Raw genomic sequence first — 20,831 nt, 5'->3', positions numbered from 1 at the left:
ATCCAATAAGTGATGCCTCTGGCTTCCTGTTTAGAAAGAGATATTTTTAAAGATCTTTAAAATAATAATAAAGCAAAAGGAAACTACAGAAAGAAACACTATTTTTTAAAATATTCGATATATATACACTACGAAATTCTGTTCTTTAAGCTTTCTCCAAAAGAAAAAAAGAATATCTGTCAGCAATGGGGACGAAGGAAGATAATTATATTGGGTCATTAACTAGGACATCATTTCAATATCCTTCAATATCATTTCAATATCAATTTACTCAATGAAATGAAATTAAAGAGGAATGATTACAGGTTACAAATTAAATCAACCTCCGGCGCTACAGGTTATGAAGGTTATTCTTGATCAGATGGCGTATCATACATTCAATTGGATAATGTGCAGGCAGCACATCGATTCCGAACATCGGCATTTTTGACATTGTAGATAGATGTTTGCTATCTCGCAAATCAAGTAGCTTTTCGTTTGTATCTTAAAACTTGTTCGGCATCGGAATTACAAACTTGAAACGAGCTTTTCTTATTATTGTTGTTAGTTTTAATAGTCCATGGACTTCCAGTTTTCCCGGTATTTGAGTAGGTTATAGATTTTTGTGCATAAACACATAGTATGGATCATCATTTCTATCCTGTATGGTGTGGAGGCTCTTACCGTTAGATTCGAACCCCTGTTAGTTAAAATATTTCGTAGGCCTACTAATTCTGGAAGAAAACCCTGGACGATTGTGTGTTTCAGGTCTGCGTCATTGTCGAATGATTTCACACAAAGTACTTGTGAGGATAAAGCATGTGGTAATCGGATGGTGCTAGGTCCGGTAAGTATGGTAGATTGCACATTGTCTCCCAGCCAAGTCGCTGGATGGTATCCCTGATCGTCCTTGCCATGTTCGGTTTCTCATTACAGCACACCTGTGTGATTAATTAACGCTGGCTCCGCTGGTTCCTTCTGCTGCAGTACATGCTGCCTCTGTTGCAACTGCTGTGAGTATAGGTCCGTAGTTGTGGTTTGGCCTGGTGATAGGATCTCGTAACGCACTAGTCTTATCAGATACAGAGCATGATCTTTCGTGGGTGCAGAAGTGGAGATGAGAAATGAGGTACACTTTCACGTAGTTACAACCAGTGTCTGGCACGCTAGGGAGTGTCATAGTGGACCCTTTTCGTCATACTGGACCCACTTATCGTCACTTGTAAGCACTCAATCAATTAGGATGTGTTGCGGTACCGAGGTAGCAACGATAAAGAGGTTGTCACTCGTTGTTCGTTGTTGGCTCCTGATAATGTGTGGGGCACTCATTCACTCATCTTGTGCGCTTTCCTATGCGGTGTAAGTGAAGTATGACTTTATTCCTTGGAAACTTGGGAGTGTTCGGTAATTTCATCATATGTCTAACTGCTTTCTTTGTCTATGGCTACATTCAGGACCTTGTCTTCCAACACTTGTAGTCGCCCACCGCAGAGTTCATTACAAAGGTTCAGATTTCCCAACCTGAACTTTTGGAATCAATGTATTTGTTCATGATATCCTCCCCAAATACGTGGCGTATTTAACGACTCGACGCGGCTGCTGACAAGGCTTCTCTAAAACTATACAGCAAACAACCGTAAACGAGTTGCTTCGATACTTGGACGAGCTGTAATTGCTGTGTGCACGAAACTACCTAATAGTTGAGCCAGGTCAATATTTGCACTCAATTCTCATCGCTTTTCCGCCCATAAGTAACTTTAATTCTTCTTTGTGAGCTCTTTATCAAATGGGATGTCAGAAACGGCAAGTATTTTTTGGTTACCTTGTACTTATGGGTGTGATAAAAGCTCGCTAGCAAGGGGATGTGATAAAAGGGATGTCGTGACCTGAAACAGATTGAGGAAGCTTACTCCATTGCAACCGGAATGGTAGAAATTACTGCCGCTCCTAATTAGAATATTGATCGCCGTAAACCGGAAACGGCAATTGATGACAAACATTTGCTTTTCGATATGGATTCAGTGTTTGAAGAATAAGTTTAATGTCAGTTGTTATTTTTATTCTGAACCCGTAGGTAGTAAACTTTAGCACAAGTTATGAGTTTAATACTGGCTCCTATATACACTTATATGCACAACTTTAAAATACTGTGGAATTGCATAAAACTGTTGTTGAAAAGAGTAGTATATTCATTGAATTTATCTCAAGATGAGTTATTGACCGCTACACACGGTTCCCGGCACATACAGCATGTACACAGACATAATGTTGACCTTATTGCTAATGCATGTGTTGGGAAAATGGTACAAAGAAATCATATTGGTAATATAAGTGGAAGAATCGGGGCACAACTGAAGAAGGTCAGACCCAGTTTTAAGTGTTGCGTGAACTTGGTGTCACACCAAATGTTATCTCAAGTATTATATTCCCAAAACCATCAAACGATGAAAAGTTTAAAATTATTAAACACTAATATACATCGTGATTTCTCCTTGTGAAAATTCTATCAAGATTAACAATACGATACAACCACGAAAAACAACACGTCCTACGCAAACGGATTTTTCAGTGGCATCAAAACATAAAAACCTTCAAAGTGATAATATCAAGCTTATTCAAGGTGATGGTGTCCAAAACATATTAGTTAAAATCTTCAAGGTGTCTATTTTAAATTGAAAAAACATATTTTCCAGAATAAACATTGCCTTGTTAAAACTAAAACAGTTTTTAGTGATACTATAAAACCAGGCATTTTTAAAAATTATTATCATTCGACCTACACCTGCTAAGAGTGTGGTATGGTACAATTATTCTGCGTCCAGAGGAACCACCCAGGACTGACAGCGGTGATGGAAGGCCTGTGTTTGTGAGTATGAGCTTTGCGCTGATGAACTTTTACATGACATAAATGTCGTGAGGGGAGGACTACAAGACATTATAAACACACGAGAGTATCAGGGATTTCTCCTTGATAGACCCTACCATCGTACTACTTATATTTCACATCATGATATTGTAAATATTGTTTGCATCGTTTACATTTATGGTGACGGTTTTAATAAATACCACAAATATATGACACTTGTCATTTTATTAAAATTCTGACTACTTAACGTGACAGTTTATTGTTGCTACATTCAGTAACATAATTAGTATCATATTATTAGTAACAGATTAAACATATTATGGCTCCCCCAGAGGAATCTCTCTCGTGTGGTTCTTAGTGTCTGTGTTCCTCTTTTCACACATATAAGGCACTTTTTTGCTTTGTTAACTCCATTGTGGTCATTTCATTTCTCACATTCTCTTGTCATGCCCACGACTCGCAGTCAGGCTTCTTTCATTCCCTTAAACACACCTCAAGCTCAAAATTCAAACAATATGGCAGGTATCTCTTCCATCATTCCCGATATATATACAGTGCGTCCAAGGAACAACGCGCGGATTTATTTTTACAAAATTTTTTGAAGATCGCACTGGTCAATAACTGGGATGACTCAAAATGCATAAAGATTTTCGAAAAGTCCCTTTCTGGACCCGCTCAACATTGGTTCTCCACCCAAAATCTCTCTACCCTTCCCTGGTCAACCGTCCAACAAAAATTCCTAAAACAATTTGGCGACGAACAGGTTCCACGATCTCGCATTCATCAGTATAGGGCTCGAGTTCAACTCCCTAATGAACCACTTTCTCATTACGTTTTCGCAAAGAAATTTCTGGCAGATCAGGCATACACGCAATTAGATTTTCAGGAGTTTCTTTTAGAATGCGTGTCGAGTATGACACCCGAGAACATACGTTGGTTTGGCACTCGCACCATATCTGACTATCCCACATTTATTGATGAGGTTACAACCTTAGAACGCACTCAGCTCATGGCCCAAAAGCGAGAAACCGACTCTTCCTTTTCACGCCAAACTTCAGATGTCCCAACTTCTAGCGCCATTCAAGAACTAACTCATCAAGTTTCACAGTTACAGCTTCATCTCAACACCCTTTCAAATTCTCAACCTACCTCTGTTCATTTCGCTCCTACCCGTTCTCGTTCTCCTAGTCCTCACAATCACAACACCCTCTCTCCTAACCATAAATCCCCTCCCTTTCCACGGTCCCTCTCACCCCATCCGCCGTCCTCCTGTCTCCAACATTCTCATTCCACCAATCCGACCTCTTCTTCTTCTAACTCGTGTACTCATTGCTCCACACACCCATATCATTGTTGTCAATGTACCGCCTCCTCTCATTGTCAAACTGTCCCTCAGTCTCCCCCAACTCGTAACACTCCACGAAATGATCACAATAACGACTCTCGTAAAGGCAAGAACAATAAGCGTTTTAATAAGCATTCTTCCCAACCCCAAAACGTCTATACTACACAACAGCCAACCATACCCATTCCCCCATATCCATTCTATCATCCCTTTTTTCAATATCCTACCCCTACCCACCTACCCTCACTCCCCTCCCCTTCCCCTGTCTCCACAAACTCTCGTACCAATAAACCAAAAAACGCCAAAAATTAGCGCGAGAGCGCACCAGTCTCCTCGCGCTTAATTCTCCCTCATCCCCTTCTTCCCCTCCCTCTTCCTCAGATTACCTCCAATTACCGTTGCACTTCAAAGGCAAATTACCTTACGTAAAAGCCCGTTGCATGACCAAGGATGTTTTCTTTTGCCTTGACTCTGGTGCTGAAGTCAGTCTCTTTCCAGCCGACCAACTCGACCCTTCGGTTCGTACTTTTAAGCTTCACACGGTTCTAAATGGTCTTTCATCATCTCCGGTACATCTCTCCCGTGCTACCATTCTCAACTTAAATTTTAATGGTCATCAATACTCTGTACTTTTTCGTTTGGTTCCTTTCAAAAACTTTCCTGCTATCCTTTCCAGTAAATTTCTTCAAGACCATCAAGCAACCCTTGATTTTGACAAAGGCATCCTATCATTACGTCATCTAGGTCGCATGCCTCCAGCCGATAATGCAATACACAGCGTTAATACAAACACATTTCACTTTTTCAAAGAACATCCCACTCCTCACATTGTTTTTCAAGCACGTAGGAGACTTGTCATACCACCCCGTTCAGCTAAAGCAGTTCCTCTCAAGGTTAACGGTCACTTTCCAAATACATCCTTCCGGCTACATACTCCTATCTTACGAAACTTAAGTAACTGTTATATGACGCATGCTGTTGTTTCCATAGGTAACCTTGTTTTGCCACTTGCAAACGTCTCGTCTCGTCCCCAGATTATAAAGGCCAATACTCCCATTGTTATTGGTTCTATATTTTCACCACCGGAACAAAACACTAACGCTTACACCATCAGACAGGTTCATTTTCCCACGGACGAGGACGCTTCACGACACAAAGCACAACGCCTTAAAGAAATCGGTCATCTCATTGACATTAACAAATTTCACTTTTCCCCTGACATGAACGAACATCAAACTGCTCAAATGAAGGCGCTACTTTCTGAATATGCTTTTCTTTTTCAATGGCACGACAATGATTTTACAAAAATACCCACCTTTTCGGCCACGTTAGACTTAGAATCAGACGTTCCCTTTCAGTCCCCCCAATTCGTCATTCCACACAGACTTAGACCGCGAGCAAGAGAGCTCGTCCTGCGCCTCATTAATCAAGGAGTGTTTGAACAATCAGATTCTCAGTATAGAAATAACATATTATTTGTTTTAAAACCAAATTCCAAAACTGAGCTAAGGGCCGTTTTTGATCTCAGGGGCCTTAACTCCCGTTCCAGAACAATAGCTTCTCCTTTAGAAGATATACAGGACGTTCTAGAGTCTCTTTCTGACTCAGTTTGGTTCAACTCCTTTGATTTACACTCCAGTTTCTATCAATTAGAGTTAGATCCCAAGGACAGACCGGCCACTGCGTTCTCCATTAAGGGTCTTTCTCTCCCTTTCAATCACCTTCAATTGACATCTGTTCCTCAGGGTTTCAAAAATGCCTCCATTTTACTTCAACAAGCTCTTCAAACCATTTATAGGGACATCTTCCCCAACAATATTACATCATTCGTTGACGACATGTATGTCCACGCAGATTCATTCGATCAGATGATGATTGTGCTTCGTGCCTTCTTTCAGCAAGCCGCCAAACATTCTCTGCTCTTTAACATTAAAAAATCAGTTCTCGGATCAAAAAGAATTAAATGTTTAGGCCATATTATTGACAATCACACTCTACAATCTGACCCTGATAAGATTTCGGCTTTAGCTCAGGCACCCAGACCGGCCACTCTCAAAAGCCTCAAAAGCTGGTTAGCCAGTGCAAATTTTTTCCGACGTTTTTTCAAAAATTTTTCCATCATTCTTGCACCCCTTTATCAGGCTCTGTCAAACAATCCTAAAAAGCTCATCTGGACTCCTGAGCGCGTTCAAGCGTTTGAAACAATGCAGAATCTTCTAACCTCACCCCCCGTACTTGCTCTATATTCCACCCGCAATACACACCACATTCTCATGACAGACGCCGCATCAGTTGGCGTAGGGGCGGCGTTATTACAGAAAGATCTCACTACTAACGTTGTGCAACCTGTTTGCTATGTCTCTTCCAGACATCCCAAAACCGTTTCCCCCCTTCCAATCTTCCATCAAGAATTATATGCAGTGTACTTTTCTCTTCGGAAATTAGAAAAATATTTGTTAGGCCACCATTTCACCCTAGTTACTGACAATATTTCTCTTCTTGCTGTTCGGAAAACAATTGTTCCATCCCCAAAAATTTTGAGATGGTTAAACTACATTAATACATTTGACTTTACAATCAAACATGCAAAAAGCCATCAGAACCCCATAGCTGATTATCTTAGTAGGCATCCTGCTCCTCTTACGCAAGACACGATAGATATGGACAATGAGGTTGTGCCTGATTCTGTACTTTTAACTATCGATAACAACTTAGACCTATCTCGCCTACAGGGTGAAGATAAATTCTTCTCCAAAATTATCGAGACTCTCAACAAACGAGACGAGACAGATCCTTCATTCCAACGTCTCAACAAACAATACGTTATTCAGAAAGGCATACTTTACAAAAAACTGTACCGAGTACCTAACTCTCGATTACTGCTCTGCGTACCCGATAGTCTTAAACCAGCTTTATTCGATGAGTATCATGACTCAATGACTCACATAGGTTTTACCAAGATGTATTGGATGTTGCGATACAAGTATTTCTTTCCGCGCCTAAAATCATGGCTAGCTCAGAAACTTAAATCATGTAAAGGCTGCGCCATCTTTAAACGCAATTACATGCCTAATAACCCCACAATTCAGCGTTTTCCTCAGTCAGGCCTATTTGAAACCTTTTCTTTGGACCTAGCAGGCAAGCTAATACCCAGCGATCCCGAAGGTTTCCAATACTTTTATGCAGCTACGGACCACTGTACTGGATTCACCATTACTCATCCCATAACAACTCCAAACAGCGACAACTTCATCAATTTCATCACAAACCATATCATTCTTCCATATAATACTCCTCGCACAATCTACTTAGATCTTCAGAGTTCACACCGGTCTACAGTATCGTTAAACTTCCTTAAGTCTCTTAACATAACAGTTAAGTACGGCCTACCCTATCAACATCGTTCTCTAGGCACAGTCGAACAAAGATTAGGCTCCTTGCAGACGAGTCTCAAATTTCTGTGCCAAGACAACCAGAAATTTTGGCCTCGCTTCCTTGCGCATGCCACTGCGGCTCTGAATAAATCACCCTTAACTTCCATTGGTCTCTCTCCTCATTTTCTCCTCTATGGCGTTCATCCCACCTTACCATTAGACAATTTGCTACATGTTCAACAAGAAACTTTGAATACTAATGATCGCCTACTTGCACTCAAAGAAATGAGGGACCTCGTTGAATTTCGAAAACACCAAGTTTTCACTGATCTGAAGAAGCGCATTGAGAAGGTCAAAAATCCAACACAGTTCTTCCCTGACAGTTTAGTTATGGTCTTAGATACCTCAACAAAACCTAACACTTGTAAGCCATTATCCCGTCTTTATAAGGGACCCTACAAAGTGATTTCGAATGTCTCGGCTGATGAGTATCTTCTAGATATTGATGGGAAGCCAACGGTCATTGCTAAGACCCGTTTGAAACTGTACATCCCACCTACAAACCCAGACCCCGAATTTGAGTATAAGTACAAGCGCTTCCTCAGTACCTCTAAATAGGATCCGACCACACATTACTTCAAAACCCAACTACCAATTACATTTCACGTTATGTTTTGATTATCTAATTTAACGTTCCTAGTGAAACATGATCCCTTTCTGTAGTACCACACTGGCAAAACTTCCGACTTTGTCTCTCGTTATGCCATAATTACAGATACAGGTAGGCAACACACATTACAGGCAATATTTCTCCCGTGCGGCATTTTTTTTCTTCCGGTAGTTCATTATTATTGCATATGCTTCGTCTCCTGTTTTAGGCAACCCGCTGTACATGTACTATTTCTCCCGTGCAACAACTCCTAGTTACGCTCATAACAAACTCTACGCTTTTCCTTCTCCCCATAAGCAATATACCGGCATCATTCATTATTCACGTCATTTTTCTTTCCTAGACGCGTAAGGAAAGACTTTCCATCTCATTTCCTTCTTGCGTCCTTTTTCGGGAACGGCTGGTCCGACCCCACTTGATATCACTAAGGTCGCTAGGACGAAATGCTTTCTCTCATCCCACACCCATACATTACAGTCAATATATCACAATTATGTGACTTTTTTTCTCTCTCTTCTTTCAGGTTTATTCTCTCCATCCTATTTGTATCAGCTTCAGGCACGTTCATGCCACAAGGCGTACAGTTTGTTAATGGCATTGACTATATTCCCCTTCCCCAAGCGATCCCCTATTCCCAAACCTTTCCTTTAATCTATAACATTTCAACACCTACCTTTCAGTCCATCAATTCAACCATAGAATGCAAAACTAATACTTCCCGGTTGTGTACCCATTTTCAAGATTTTCTATCCTCAATAAATTCTCTGTCTAATGACATTCAAACTTCTACATACTTGGTTAAATTTCTTTCTAACGGAACCCCTTCTTCAAGGACTCCGAGACCCCAAAGAGGTCTTTTTAACTTCATTTCTTTTCCGCACCCGGCCTATTTTCACAAACGCACCTGGGCTACCCATCATCTTGCTACCCGTTTCCATGGATGATGCCTACCAAGTCGCAGTTTCCTTTTCTGGATGATGGACCTCTCGACTTCCAGACCACAAGATGCTGTCCATTCTGGCTCAAGGATCAAGCCTTCCAGATAGCAGACTTCCAGGAGATAGCCCTTGACTCTCGACGTGCTGCACCACCACGATCAGGATTTCCCGAGTTCCAGCCTTCCCGGATACACTATTGGGATCACGCTCGACATCTACACGGATCCAGCAGTTTTAGTGATTTTTTTTTCTCGTGTGTGTGTTTACTAGTGCCTCCTTCCTCTAGTGTTTTTGTTTCTTTCTTTTGTGCACCAGCCTCATGGTTATAAAAGTCAAACGATGAAAAATTTTAAGGGATTCCATGTCACTGGTTCTCATGAACAGTTGACCATTGTACTTTATTAAAAGGGGGATTATTATATTCCCAAAACCATCAAACGATGAAAAGTTTAAAATTATTAAACACTAATATACATCGTGATTTCTCCTTGTGAAAATTCTATCAAGATTAACAATACGATACAACCACGAAAAACAACACGTCCTACGCAAACGGATTTTTCAGTGGCATCAAAACATAAAAACCTTCAAAGTGATAATATCAAGCTTATTCAAGGTGATGGTGTCCAAAACATATTAGTTAAAATCTTCAAGGTGTCTATTTTAAATTGAAAAAACATATTTTCCAGAATAAACAGTGCCTTGTTAAAACTAAAACAGTTTTTAGTGATACTATAAAACCAGGCATTTTTAAAAATTATTATCATTCGACCTACACCTGCTAAGAGTGTGGTATGGTACAATTATTCTGCGTCCAGAGGAACCACCCAGGACTGACAGCGGTGATGGAAGGCCTGTGTTTGTGAGTATGAGCTTTGCGCTGATGAACTTTTACATGACATAAATGTCGTGAGGGGAGGACTACAAGACATTATAAACACACGAGAGTATCAGGGATTTCTCCTTGATAGACCCTACCATCGTACTACTTATATTTCACATCATGATATTGTAAATATTGTTTGCATCGTTTACATTTATGGTGACGGTTTTAATAAATACCACAAATATATGACACTTGTCATTTTATTAAAATTCTGACTACTTAACGTGACAGTTTATTGTTGCTACATTCAGTAACATAATTAGTATCATATTATTAGTAACAGATTAAACATATTACAAGGCTCTAGCAACGACTGTAACAGAGTGAAAACATCTCTCGGAGGTTTAACGGAGGAAATCCAAGTAGTGCTACTACTAAAGAGGAGCGTTTATTATGTCTAAATACCAGGCGAAATAGACATAGCACGGCCTCAGGTCTCTGTAGGCATTTTGCAACTGCTACAAATATTACTGTTTCAAGGTTTACAGTGTACAGATTGCTAGCTGAGGTATGCGACACGACTAGTAAGGTGTGTTTCATTGGTCCTACTACACAGAAGAATCTGTTTGAATTGGTGCAGTGAACATTACGCAGGAATCAAACAATAATGAAATCATGTTTTGTTTACAAATGAATCTCAAGTTAGTTTCACCAGTGATTCTCGATGTGAATTCATCTGAAGAGAGCATGAAACACGTTTCCTTGAACCTAACATTACTGAACTGATTATTATAGGGATGGAGGAACCATAGTGTGAGGTGGATCATCCTAGAGTCTCGCATGCCCCTGCATGTCTTCCCACATGATGTTATCACAGGTCTATAGTATTGGAATGAATCCTGGACCAGTATGTGCGTCTGTTTCGGGGTATAGTGGACTATGATCTTATTCCAAAGAATAATAATGTATATTCCCATCGAGCTGTAATAGTGGATGAGTATTTTGAGACTCACAACATTAGACGATTCGATTGACCTAGTCAATCACCAGACCTGAATCCATTAATAACGATTGGCAGACGAGCTCCAAGATCCATTCCCGAGCCAGGAAGGCACTGACCAAACAATGGCAAATCATCCCCAGCCATATATTGATAACCCTATCCTTGCAATTACGTTTGCTGCAAGTTTTGCAATGCGAGATCACATACACACTACTTATGACCCTGTATGTATGTTTTTCCGTTTAGTACCACGTGGGTGTATTTCCTGATTTTAATGCTCCTGTGCAGTCTCGTTCCTGTTGTCAATTACGTGCCTTTTCTGACACTGTTTTCAGTCTACTACCATTAGAAATTCCACCTTCCACCAATATACGACTGTTTCTCCGTTTTCTCCATGTGATATATCCTGCATCCACACTATTAACTTCTGCATATGAGTGTAGTAATACATTCGAAGAAGAGGATCCATCTCTGACCGTAACCCTCTATTGTAACCGGATGTTATAGATGTACTATTTCCGGTTTCAGTGGTTGAATTCACATAGTTTGGAAGTTACCGTAGTTTCACAACGTGGAACAAACTAACTTGTTTCCTTTAGTGTGATCATACACAGAAAATGTTCTAGATTTTATTTAAAACTCTACTAAACCTAAAATAAAATATTATTATTTTCTTTCGATGGGGTCCAGGATCTTTCTATAACGGACAGAATTTAGAGGATAATGCTGAACAGTCAATGAACTATGCAAGTTCGCCACATGTATTCTCGACTGCAGCACATTTTGAAAGGGATAAATTTTTTAGCCCATATTTTCTTGTGTTGCAGCCATTTTGGATCAGTTTTCACCAAAAGTTGTTGGACAAAAAATGAGATATGGGAGCATCCATTCTCGTCTTCCCTGACCACGGAGATTGAAGGTTGGGCTGAAATGCGTGAGGTATAAGTGAAATAACAAATTACTAGTTCAGCTACTTGAGAGAGCTTGGCAACGTAAGAAAGTGGTAAACAAATTACATCTTTAAAATCCCACAATTTTGCCCTTTAGACTAAAGTAGACGGATGATGAAAGTTTATGAAAGAATTGGTGGAATAAGAGAGTGGGATGAAACGGGAGAACTTTGGGAAAATCCAGGATGTTGTCCACCAGAAAGTCACACGGCCTGGAATCGATCCACGAATTTATCCAAATGTAGCTGAAAATCTCTACTACTGAGATTCCTGTGCCTTGGAAAATTAGCGCCCGGGGCGCGAGAATATACGACGGCGCCCCCTTACATATGAATGAGGTTCACAGACCAGCCACGAAGCGCCACCATGATTGGCGCAAAGCGTAATAAAATTTTCAAAAATAAGCCCTGCTTTGCCTTGATTTTGAGCACTTTTCATTGCTGTTTTTCCTTCCATTTGATACATGTGAACATGCATTTTCCTCCCGAATTTAGCGTCCCCTTACTTCGGAGCCCGAGGATGTTACCCCCGCCAGGCACGGCACGGCACTGCTCCCTCCCCGTAGCGAAGTGGAGTTAAGCAATTGGGTGATTAATTTTAGTGGCTGTGCTGTATTTTCCTTTAAATTTCTTATCTGCTTTGATAAATAGAAATAAGTTTATTCTGGTTTTGTTTCACGAGAAATAACTCACCAAAATGCTGCCAGCACATCACACGAGACCCACATGGCCTCGAATACGTTGTGGCAAACGAAAAAGGAACTTCAACATGCAATATTACTCTTTATTCTTCATATTACATCATGTATCAGAGTATCTGCAATGAAGGACAAAGGAGCGAGTATTAAAACACAATAATAATAAAGCATTTCAGATTACAAGATTAAACCATTAGGCCAGCTATACACTATAGGATAGATCCTAAGAAATCTCTCAATTTTTTTCCTAGAGTCAAAGTCTCAAGGTTTTTCGTTTTTAGAGCACGCTCTATTTCGGAACGAAAATTCATAAGATTTCGATGTAAGCGACATTAGGTGAGAGAAAGTGAAAACAAATTTGTCTTCTCCCCGCCAGCCGTATGTAGGTAAAAGAGCAAAAATACTGGACAAAATGAAGAGTAGTGCAGGGACTGATGACGTATGTTTTCCTAATTTATCTTCTGATTTTTTAAAGAGATGTGCAATTTAACAATATAACGTCTAGTATCAACATCAGTAGGATGTGGAGTGTAGTTACGTGTATTGCTCGAAAGGGTAGGATTTTCTACGAGATATGTCGTACCATTTTTCCTCAGATAAAACCTTCGTTCTTTTAGTATTAATTTCATAAACATCTTTAATTAATTAATGAAAGAAATAAGACTTTTGGTTCTATCGTTTGTTTTTTATATCAACTTCTTGATATCAAAGATGAACAGCAACTTAGATGTACACTCATGTCCAGTGGCATATTTACGATTTTGTTTCGGGGAGTGCTTTGCTAACTTTCGGGGGGGGGGGCTTTGCCTGAAAATGTGAAAATTCTGCAAGATATTTCATATACTTTACTATAGTAAGTAAGATTTCGGGGGGGCTTAAGCCCAGAAGCCCCCCTAAATACGCCACTGCTCATGTCCAAAATTATTGTCGCATATCTATAACTGTCTTCTTGTAAGAATATAGTTTGATAACGATTTTGCAGGGTACATACTTTTAATACTGGTACTATGTGAATGATCGGAAAATGTATATTTGTGGTAAATTTCATAGCAAAAGAATTATAAATACGAAAATTAGAATGAGTAAAATAAAATGTTGCTAAATGGACAACAAAATTTTATTTTCGTTTTATTGTTCTTATTTACTGCTCTTTTGACATGAAATTTGCCACATACATGTCTTTGCCAATCATACACATACTAACATTATAAGAAATACCCGGCGAATTCGTTATCAAATTATATTCCTATAAAAATAAAATATTTTTGTAGACATGCGACAATAATTTTGGACATGAGTGTAAAAAAATGGACAAATTTACAGTTTTCCAACTTCCAATTTGACATTTTTCTTATATCCCAAGAGCTAGACACACTGACGTAACTCACTTTAAAAGAAACATTATTTTTTGCAAAGTGACGTATCTCAAATAACACACTTTTTGTAGCTTAATATTACAATATTATATAATTTGAACACATGTTATCAACGAATGTACTTTTGGCTACATTGCGTCAAAATTGGTAAATATTTGTTGGTAAACACGAGCATAACAGGAAAGTAAAATAGGTGCAAAACTTCAAAATCGCTCTCCTGAAAAATGAGAAAAATTAAGATACGACAATTTGCAAACAAATGAACGCTATGCAGTAAGTGATAATAGACTGGTTTCCATGTGTTGGATATTGTTAAGTTACAGTTTTGAAAGTGTATGATGTTTAAATTTAGTTCACATCATATTAGTCATCCAAACTAAACAGTCGAAAATCACCAATTAATACATTCCGTGATATTTAGTACATATTAGTACATCGTGCGATAAAATTGCAACAGTAAATTAAGATTTTCAAATAATATAATTTACGAGAAATGTTAAAAAAAAAAGAAAGAAAAGAAAAAGAAAAAGAAAAACCGAAATGGGGATTTATTTCAACTAAAAAGTGTTTTCAATATCTCTGGCTTTGTAAAACCAAATTGATGGAAATGGAATTCAAGACTTTTCCTTGGCCCTTGCAACGAGGATAAGACGTAGGGAGTTACTTTTTGTCCTCCCACAGGAAGTTACTTTTCGTAAGAAAACAACAAATGAAGTTCTTTAATTACAACAGAAGGTCTCCTTTTACATCTCTCCCCCCTAACAATTTATCGAATTTCGTCTGGTATCACCCCTACTCGGAGATTGTCCTTTTTTTTTTTCACTCAAAATTTTAAGCTTTGATTATCAATGACCGTGCTAGCGTCAGAAAACCTGTATTTTTTTATAATTTTTGTTTCTCTAGCATGCCATTTGCTTTTTTATAATTCCATCAGCTCATATTTTCCTTTCGATCTTTTATCTTCTGTATAGATCCTGTTGATAGCCATGTGACGGCCCACAGGTCGGAACCAGTCTACAAATAAAAGTACAGCAATGATCATTTTTTTTCCTTTTTCATTTTGTATGTAAGTGAAAGAATGTGACTCGACACAGGCGCGCACCCAGAAATCTTGGTTGGGGGAGTCCAATACTACAAGCCACTACGTCTATGTAGTATTAAACGGGTATTATTCTGAACCCGAAAAGACATAAGTAATTGTAAAATACTTCCAACTATATTTTCAGAAAAAAAATGATGGAACTATAATATTTTTATAATTATATTTTCAGGAAAAAATGATAGAATTATAATATTTTTATAACTATATTTTCAGAAAAAATATAGAACTATAATATTTTTATAACTATATTTTCAGAAAAAAATATAGAACTATAATATTTTTATAAGAAAAAGAGTTCAGGTGATGTGTAAGATCAAATTTTCATGTAAGCTACATCAATCATTTCCTAGTTAAATAAGTATAGCTTTATTGAACAAGTGTACAAACGTATGTTGAATTAGAAAGTTTTGGGAGGGCAGATGCGGTGGACCCCCGTGGGTGCACTCCTGACTCGACGCCAAAATTTACCTAAACAGAGACCTGATATTTAACTGTCAAAATATTTTCTTTAACATTTTCGTTACCAAACCCGTTCTACAAGGTAAAGCTGTGGAACTAGGCCAATTGTTTAAAAAAACGCATAGTTGTTTCCAAACTTGTAGCTCTGGCCCCTAGTTGTCCTACAGACAAGAAAGAAGCACTATACTCAGAATAGATCAAAAATTTAGAAAATGCATGACTTACGCACGTTTAGTAAATCGTCACCTCGGGAGGGGAGAGGGAACAGAACTCTTGTTCGCGATTAAACTAACATTCTCCATATAGCGATATGAAGCAATTTAGCTAGAACATAATCATTTTATGGCATTTTAAAATGAAGTAACAAACACACTCATGTTAGAATTTTGTTCTTATACCAAGGTTCTGCATTAAGCATCGAAAGAATATACCAATTCTTTACGCAAATAGAATTATTACGTCTCAGCGTCAAAGGAAACAATACTTAGATTTGTTTCTTTACTTCAGTTCTCACAACAGGACATGTACTTCCCTCTACTTCTCTCTCTCTCTCTCTCTCTCTCTCTGTTTCTGGCAACCCTTGCAATATATTACTCACTGGAACATTCGTTGCTAGGCAAGGGCGTCGATCTAGGGGGGCTGAGGGCCGGGCCCCCCAAAACACATATGGACCCCCAATTGAATATACAATATTTGGCATAAATGAATGCAATTTGTCTTAAAATCCTCATATATATACCTTCTGCATCTGAATGCGCCCCCCCCCCCCAAAATTTACAGAGAAATGGACGCCCTTGTTGCTAGGTCACTTAAGCTGAAATAACTTTTTTTCAAAATAAACCTACTTTTGAAATAAGCTTTCAAATTGATGTTCAAAATTCTCTAAGACATGTCCAAGATTTATCGTGAATGATTTTTCGTTGCACTGGATTAATTAGTTTTTGGTTTTAAAAAATCGCGTATGGATCCTAGTTCAATACAACACTCCTGATCAGTGTTGGTAGTTTGAGGGAAATTTCCCTAATCTAGGGAAAATTCGTAGGTAAAAATTTAGCAAAATGGGAAAAAGGGAAAATTTCGATAAAACGTGAAAAATCCAGAGATATTCTGGTACTGACTGATTAACCAATATAAATGCTAAAATTTGTCTTTGTTCTTCAGAAATAAACCAAGACAATAGCAATAGTTTGTGTGTGTTCAAAGTAGCATAATTTGTACACATTGTTAGCTGGGTGTATTTGTGTGTATTTTTTTGTTAAAAATCTTTCAGTTTTACGTTCCATGGCCGACTAGGCTAAACGAAACGGTGATGATAAATGAATGCAAAATCATGGAATGAAGGAAGTGGGAGGAAATGAGAGAACCCCATGAAAACCCACTGTGTTTGCCCACCACTAAGTCCACTTGGTGCGAGTTGGGATGGAACCAGGGACCTCGCACCACAGGTGAACGCTCTATCACTGAACCCTTGTTAAAAATAATTGAAGGAAAAAGCAAAACCCAAATAAATAAAAACAAATGGTGCTTCCTTTAATGTAGCTAAACTAATCTTATCACATAGCTTGTCTCATAAGAATTGGACAACGAACTAGCGAAAAGTTGATAAGAAAAAGAAAAATTTTGTATCAGTCGAGAGAAATTTTCTTCAGGAAATCTACGAACACTGCTCCTGATTCGTGTGTATGTGTAGGTAGGTGGTATCGGTTGACAGACAGCCTATCAAAAGAGATTACTGTAGTTTGGTGAGGTGTTTCAATACTTAGCTGTTATGGTGTATCGAAGAATTTAAACGATTATCATGTTAAATAAATGCTGTTATGCTGACGTTTAACAAAGAATTCTTACATGATACGTATATGGCAATAGTATGTCAAGCAGTACGTGGCAAAGTGATTAAATCTATACTCGATCTGCTTGAAAATTGAAATTTACCAAAAAAGAGAACATCGAATAGCGAATCACGGTATAGCAAGGTTGCCAAATTAAGAGCTGGCAGGTACTCCAAAACAGAGCACTTCGTCTATTTTTGAACACTAAATATTTTTTTAAACATGTATTTTGACCAGTTGTTATATATCACAATATCTAGTACCGCCAAATTTAAATTCTGAAATCACCTAGAAGATAGGAAAATTTAAATATTGAATGAGCACTCACCATGCATTATCCTTTTTGTTGAAGTGTTAGTTCAGTTATCGTTGATGTGGTAATGTAAGAATTGAAAGTATTGTTGGGTTTATTTATTTTTGGTTTGTAATTATTGATTTTTTAAAAAATAAATTGGAGAACAGCGGCGGCTTTAGCGGGTAGACCGGGTAGGCACGTGCCTACCCAATTTTTTTAAAAAAAAATATATAAATGCTAAAAGATACGACAAAGAAGTAATAAATTTTCCATTATTCATATTAATGGTACATCATTATTTAACAAATAACATCAACCACTACTGTAGAAGTCATTTCCTATTGCCATTAACCAATCAAATGTGTATATGTATCCACAAGTGACGGAGTGGGCCTACCCAAAATTAACATCCTAAAGCCGTCGCTGTTGCAGAACTTTGTTAAATGAAAAGTGTAAGCAATTCTTGCTTTTTGAAATCAGAAAATTGATTTTAGGAAGTGAGTGATCGAACTTTAGGGCATATACTTTCAGTGTTAGTGGTTTTAAGGTTTGTAGGTAAATTTAGCAAAAAGGGAAAATGGGATTTTTTTCTCGATAAAACGTGAAAATTCAAGGAAATTGGCGCGGTAACTGATTGACCAATATAAATACTTAAATTCTGCTTTGTTCTTCAGAAATAAACCAATACAATAGCAATAGTGTGTGTTTGTTTCTTCAAAGATTCATAATTTACACCCATTGTTGACTTGTGTATTTCTTTGTAAAAAAAAAGTTAAGAAAAAAGTAAAAACATAGAGCCAAAAAACAAATGTACAAGGGATGGATAAAAAGTAATGGCACGACTGTTATAATTCACAAATGGCTGTATTAACCGTGAAAATACATTATACACACCTTCAATGTACTCCCCCCCCCCCATGTGCACAACGTTCTGCCATACGTATGGAAGGCGCCGTACTCCGTTAGCACTTTCTTCTCTGGTGATGTCTTGCAGCGACCGCCCTACGGCATTGAGAATGGCTTGTCTGGTGTTGTATCGTTGTCCACGAAGTGGTTTCTTCATCTTGGCAAAAAGGTCGTAATCGCAGGGCGACATATCCGGCGAATACCGTGGATGTTCCAGAACCTTCCATTGCCAGGCACGTAAAAGATCCGTCACAGCATTGGCTGTGTGACAGCGTGCATTGTCATGCAAGATGATGGGGATCCGTACCAAAAGATCAGGGCACTTTTTCCGAAGTGCGAGACGCAGATGGTGTTGCAAAAAACTGCACTAATATGGTGCATTCAACAGTCTGGCCTTCTGATACAGCGTGGCGTCCAGAACGTTGGCGGTCTTCCACGTTCTCCCTGCCTTCACGAAGCATTTTAACCCATCGCGCCACGGTGCGGTTTGGCAACGCTGAATTACCACAGGCTTCGCAGTCCCTGATAACATTTTGTGCACTATGACCACGTGCCACTTCAGTTTTGATCCACGAGCGCTGTTCCTCTTTAGTGAACATCGTTTAGAGCACGTCCACTCGCGATACCAATCTTACGCCACTGCCCTCGTTCACTGACTGACACCACAGCATTTCCATTTACCTCAGTCCCTCAGCTGACATTTCCTTTGCAGACGCTGCCACCTCGCTGTTTCCGTCACTTAGATGACGCGTACCGGCAGAGTTGCCAGTACTTTTTATCCATCCTATGTAGTTGCCCCTTCCTCTAATATAGTTAAATTAATCTTATCACATAATTTCTATTATAGGAATTGGATACTCAACAAACTACGCCATGTCGTAAACGTCACCAACACCTAGTGACCCACTTCCCGGTAAAGCATCGATGCGTCAAAGGATTGCCTCGAGTGTGCCACTAACGGCAGGGTTTCGTCGAGTCGAAAGAGATATCTAGATTTAGGGCGTTGAAGTTACCATCGCGTAGCGGCGAGGACTTCATTTTGATCCGCACTCCTTCGATTCGTCGCGGAGAATTGCGAGGGACCAACACGAATTTTAGTCGTGTGCATGCGGTTATTATTATATATTATATTTTCCTGACGAATTGTTCCTAAAGTGACCTCCAAGGGTCAAGAGTAACCCTATGCTTCTATATTATGAAGTGAAAAATTTCGAGATGAATGCGTATAATTGTATGAGTTTAGATGGCAACTGTCGCCCAACATTTGAAAGTGAATATGGGAGAACCATGAAATAAATAGATGTGCGCCATTTTGTCATAAAATTACATGGCGAGCGGATTTTGTCTTATCTCAAACGGTTATTATCGTTGAATATACGGTTACAGAAGCACTCTTATTAGCCAAATTAAAAAGACCTCAAAGAGTTATCCCTCTACAAGAGACGCTTTCTTTATCGCTTGCGTGGCCAAGTCGGAAGAGCACGCACCTAGTAATTAAAAGGTTGGTGGTTCGAGCCCACTCTGGAGACTCTTTAATGACTTTTTAAGTGCTTTTTACACTCATCTTGTTGTAAAGAAATTACGCATATAGGCGATTTAACATATTTTGGGGAAGTAATTTTATTGTTAATTTTCGATTCGTCGCGCCTCTGCCGGTGGTGGTGTAATTTTCAAAACGGAAGTGGAGCTGCCGCGAATTGTCGCTGTGGGGCCGCTGATTTTTGGCGAAATGTCGCTAGTTGCCCATCGGTGGTCCACCTAAGCTTACGGCATGGGGTAGGGAAATTTTGATAAGAAAAGGGAAAATGTGTCAGTAGAGGGGAATTCCCTTAAGGAAATCTACAAACACTGAATACTTTGAAAATAAGGGATAAACTAATGCTTTAAAACTATAGAGCCACTTTTGTACAAATAAGATTTTTTTCAGTACGTATTATAGAGTTTTCGTAACTGGAATAATTCTGTTCGTTGTCTTTCCACCGAAAGTGTTGTTTACTATCTTATGTGAAAGTAACTTTAAATAGATTAGTAAGCTGTGATTTCTTTTTTCATTTGATTTTAAAAATAGTATGAGTTCAGCCCTAATTCGCAAAGACAAAAATAAAAATTGATTACAATATTTCTCCTCAAAATAATTAACTAAAATGAACATTCGAAAACAGAGTTAGTAATGATGGGGTCACGTTCACGGTTCACAGGATATACGCACTAGGGTG

The sequence above is a fragment of the Thermobia domestica genome, chromosome 9 (genome assembly GCF_964235325.1).
Source record: "Thermobia domestica chromosome 9, izTheDome1.hap1.1, whole genome shotgun sequence".
Classification (NCBI taxonomy): Eukaryota; Metazoa; Arthropoda; class Insecta; order Zygentoma; family Lepismatidae; genus Thermobia; species Thermobia domestica.
This window is presented reverse-complemented; position numbering follows the sequence as displayed.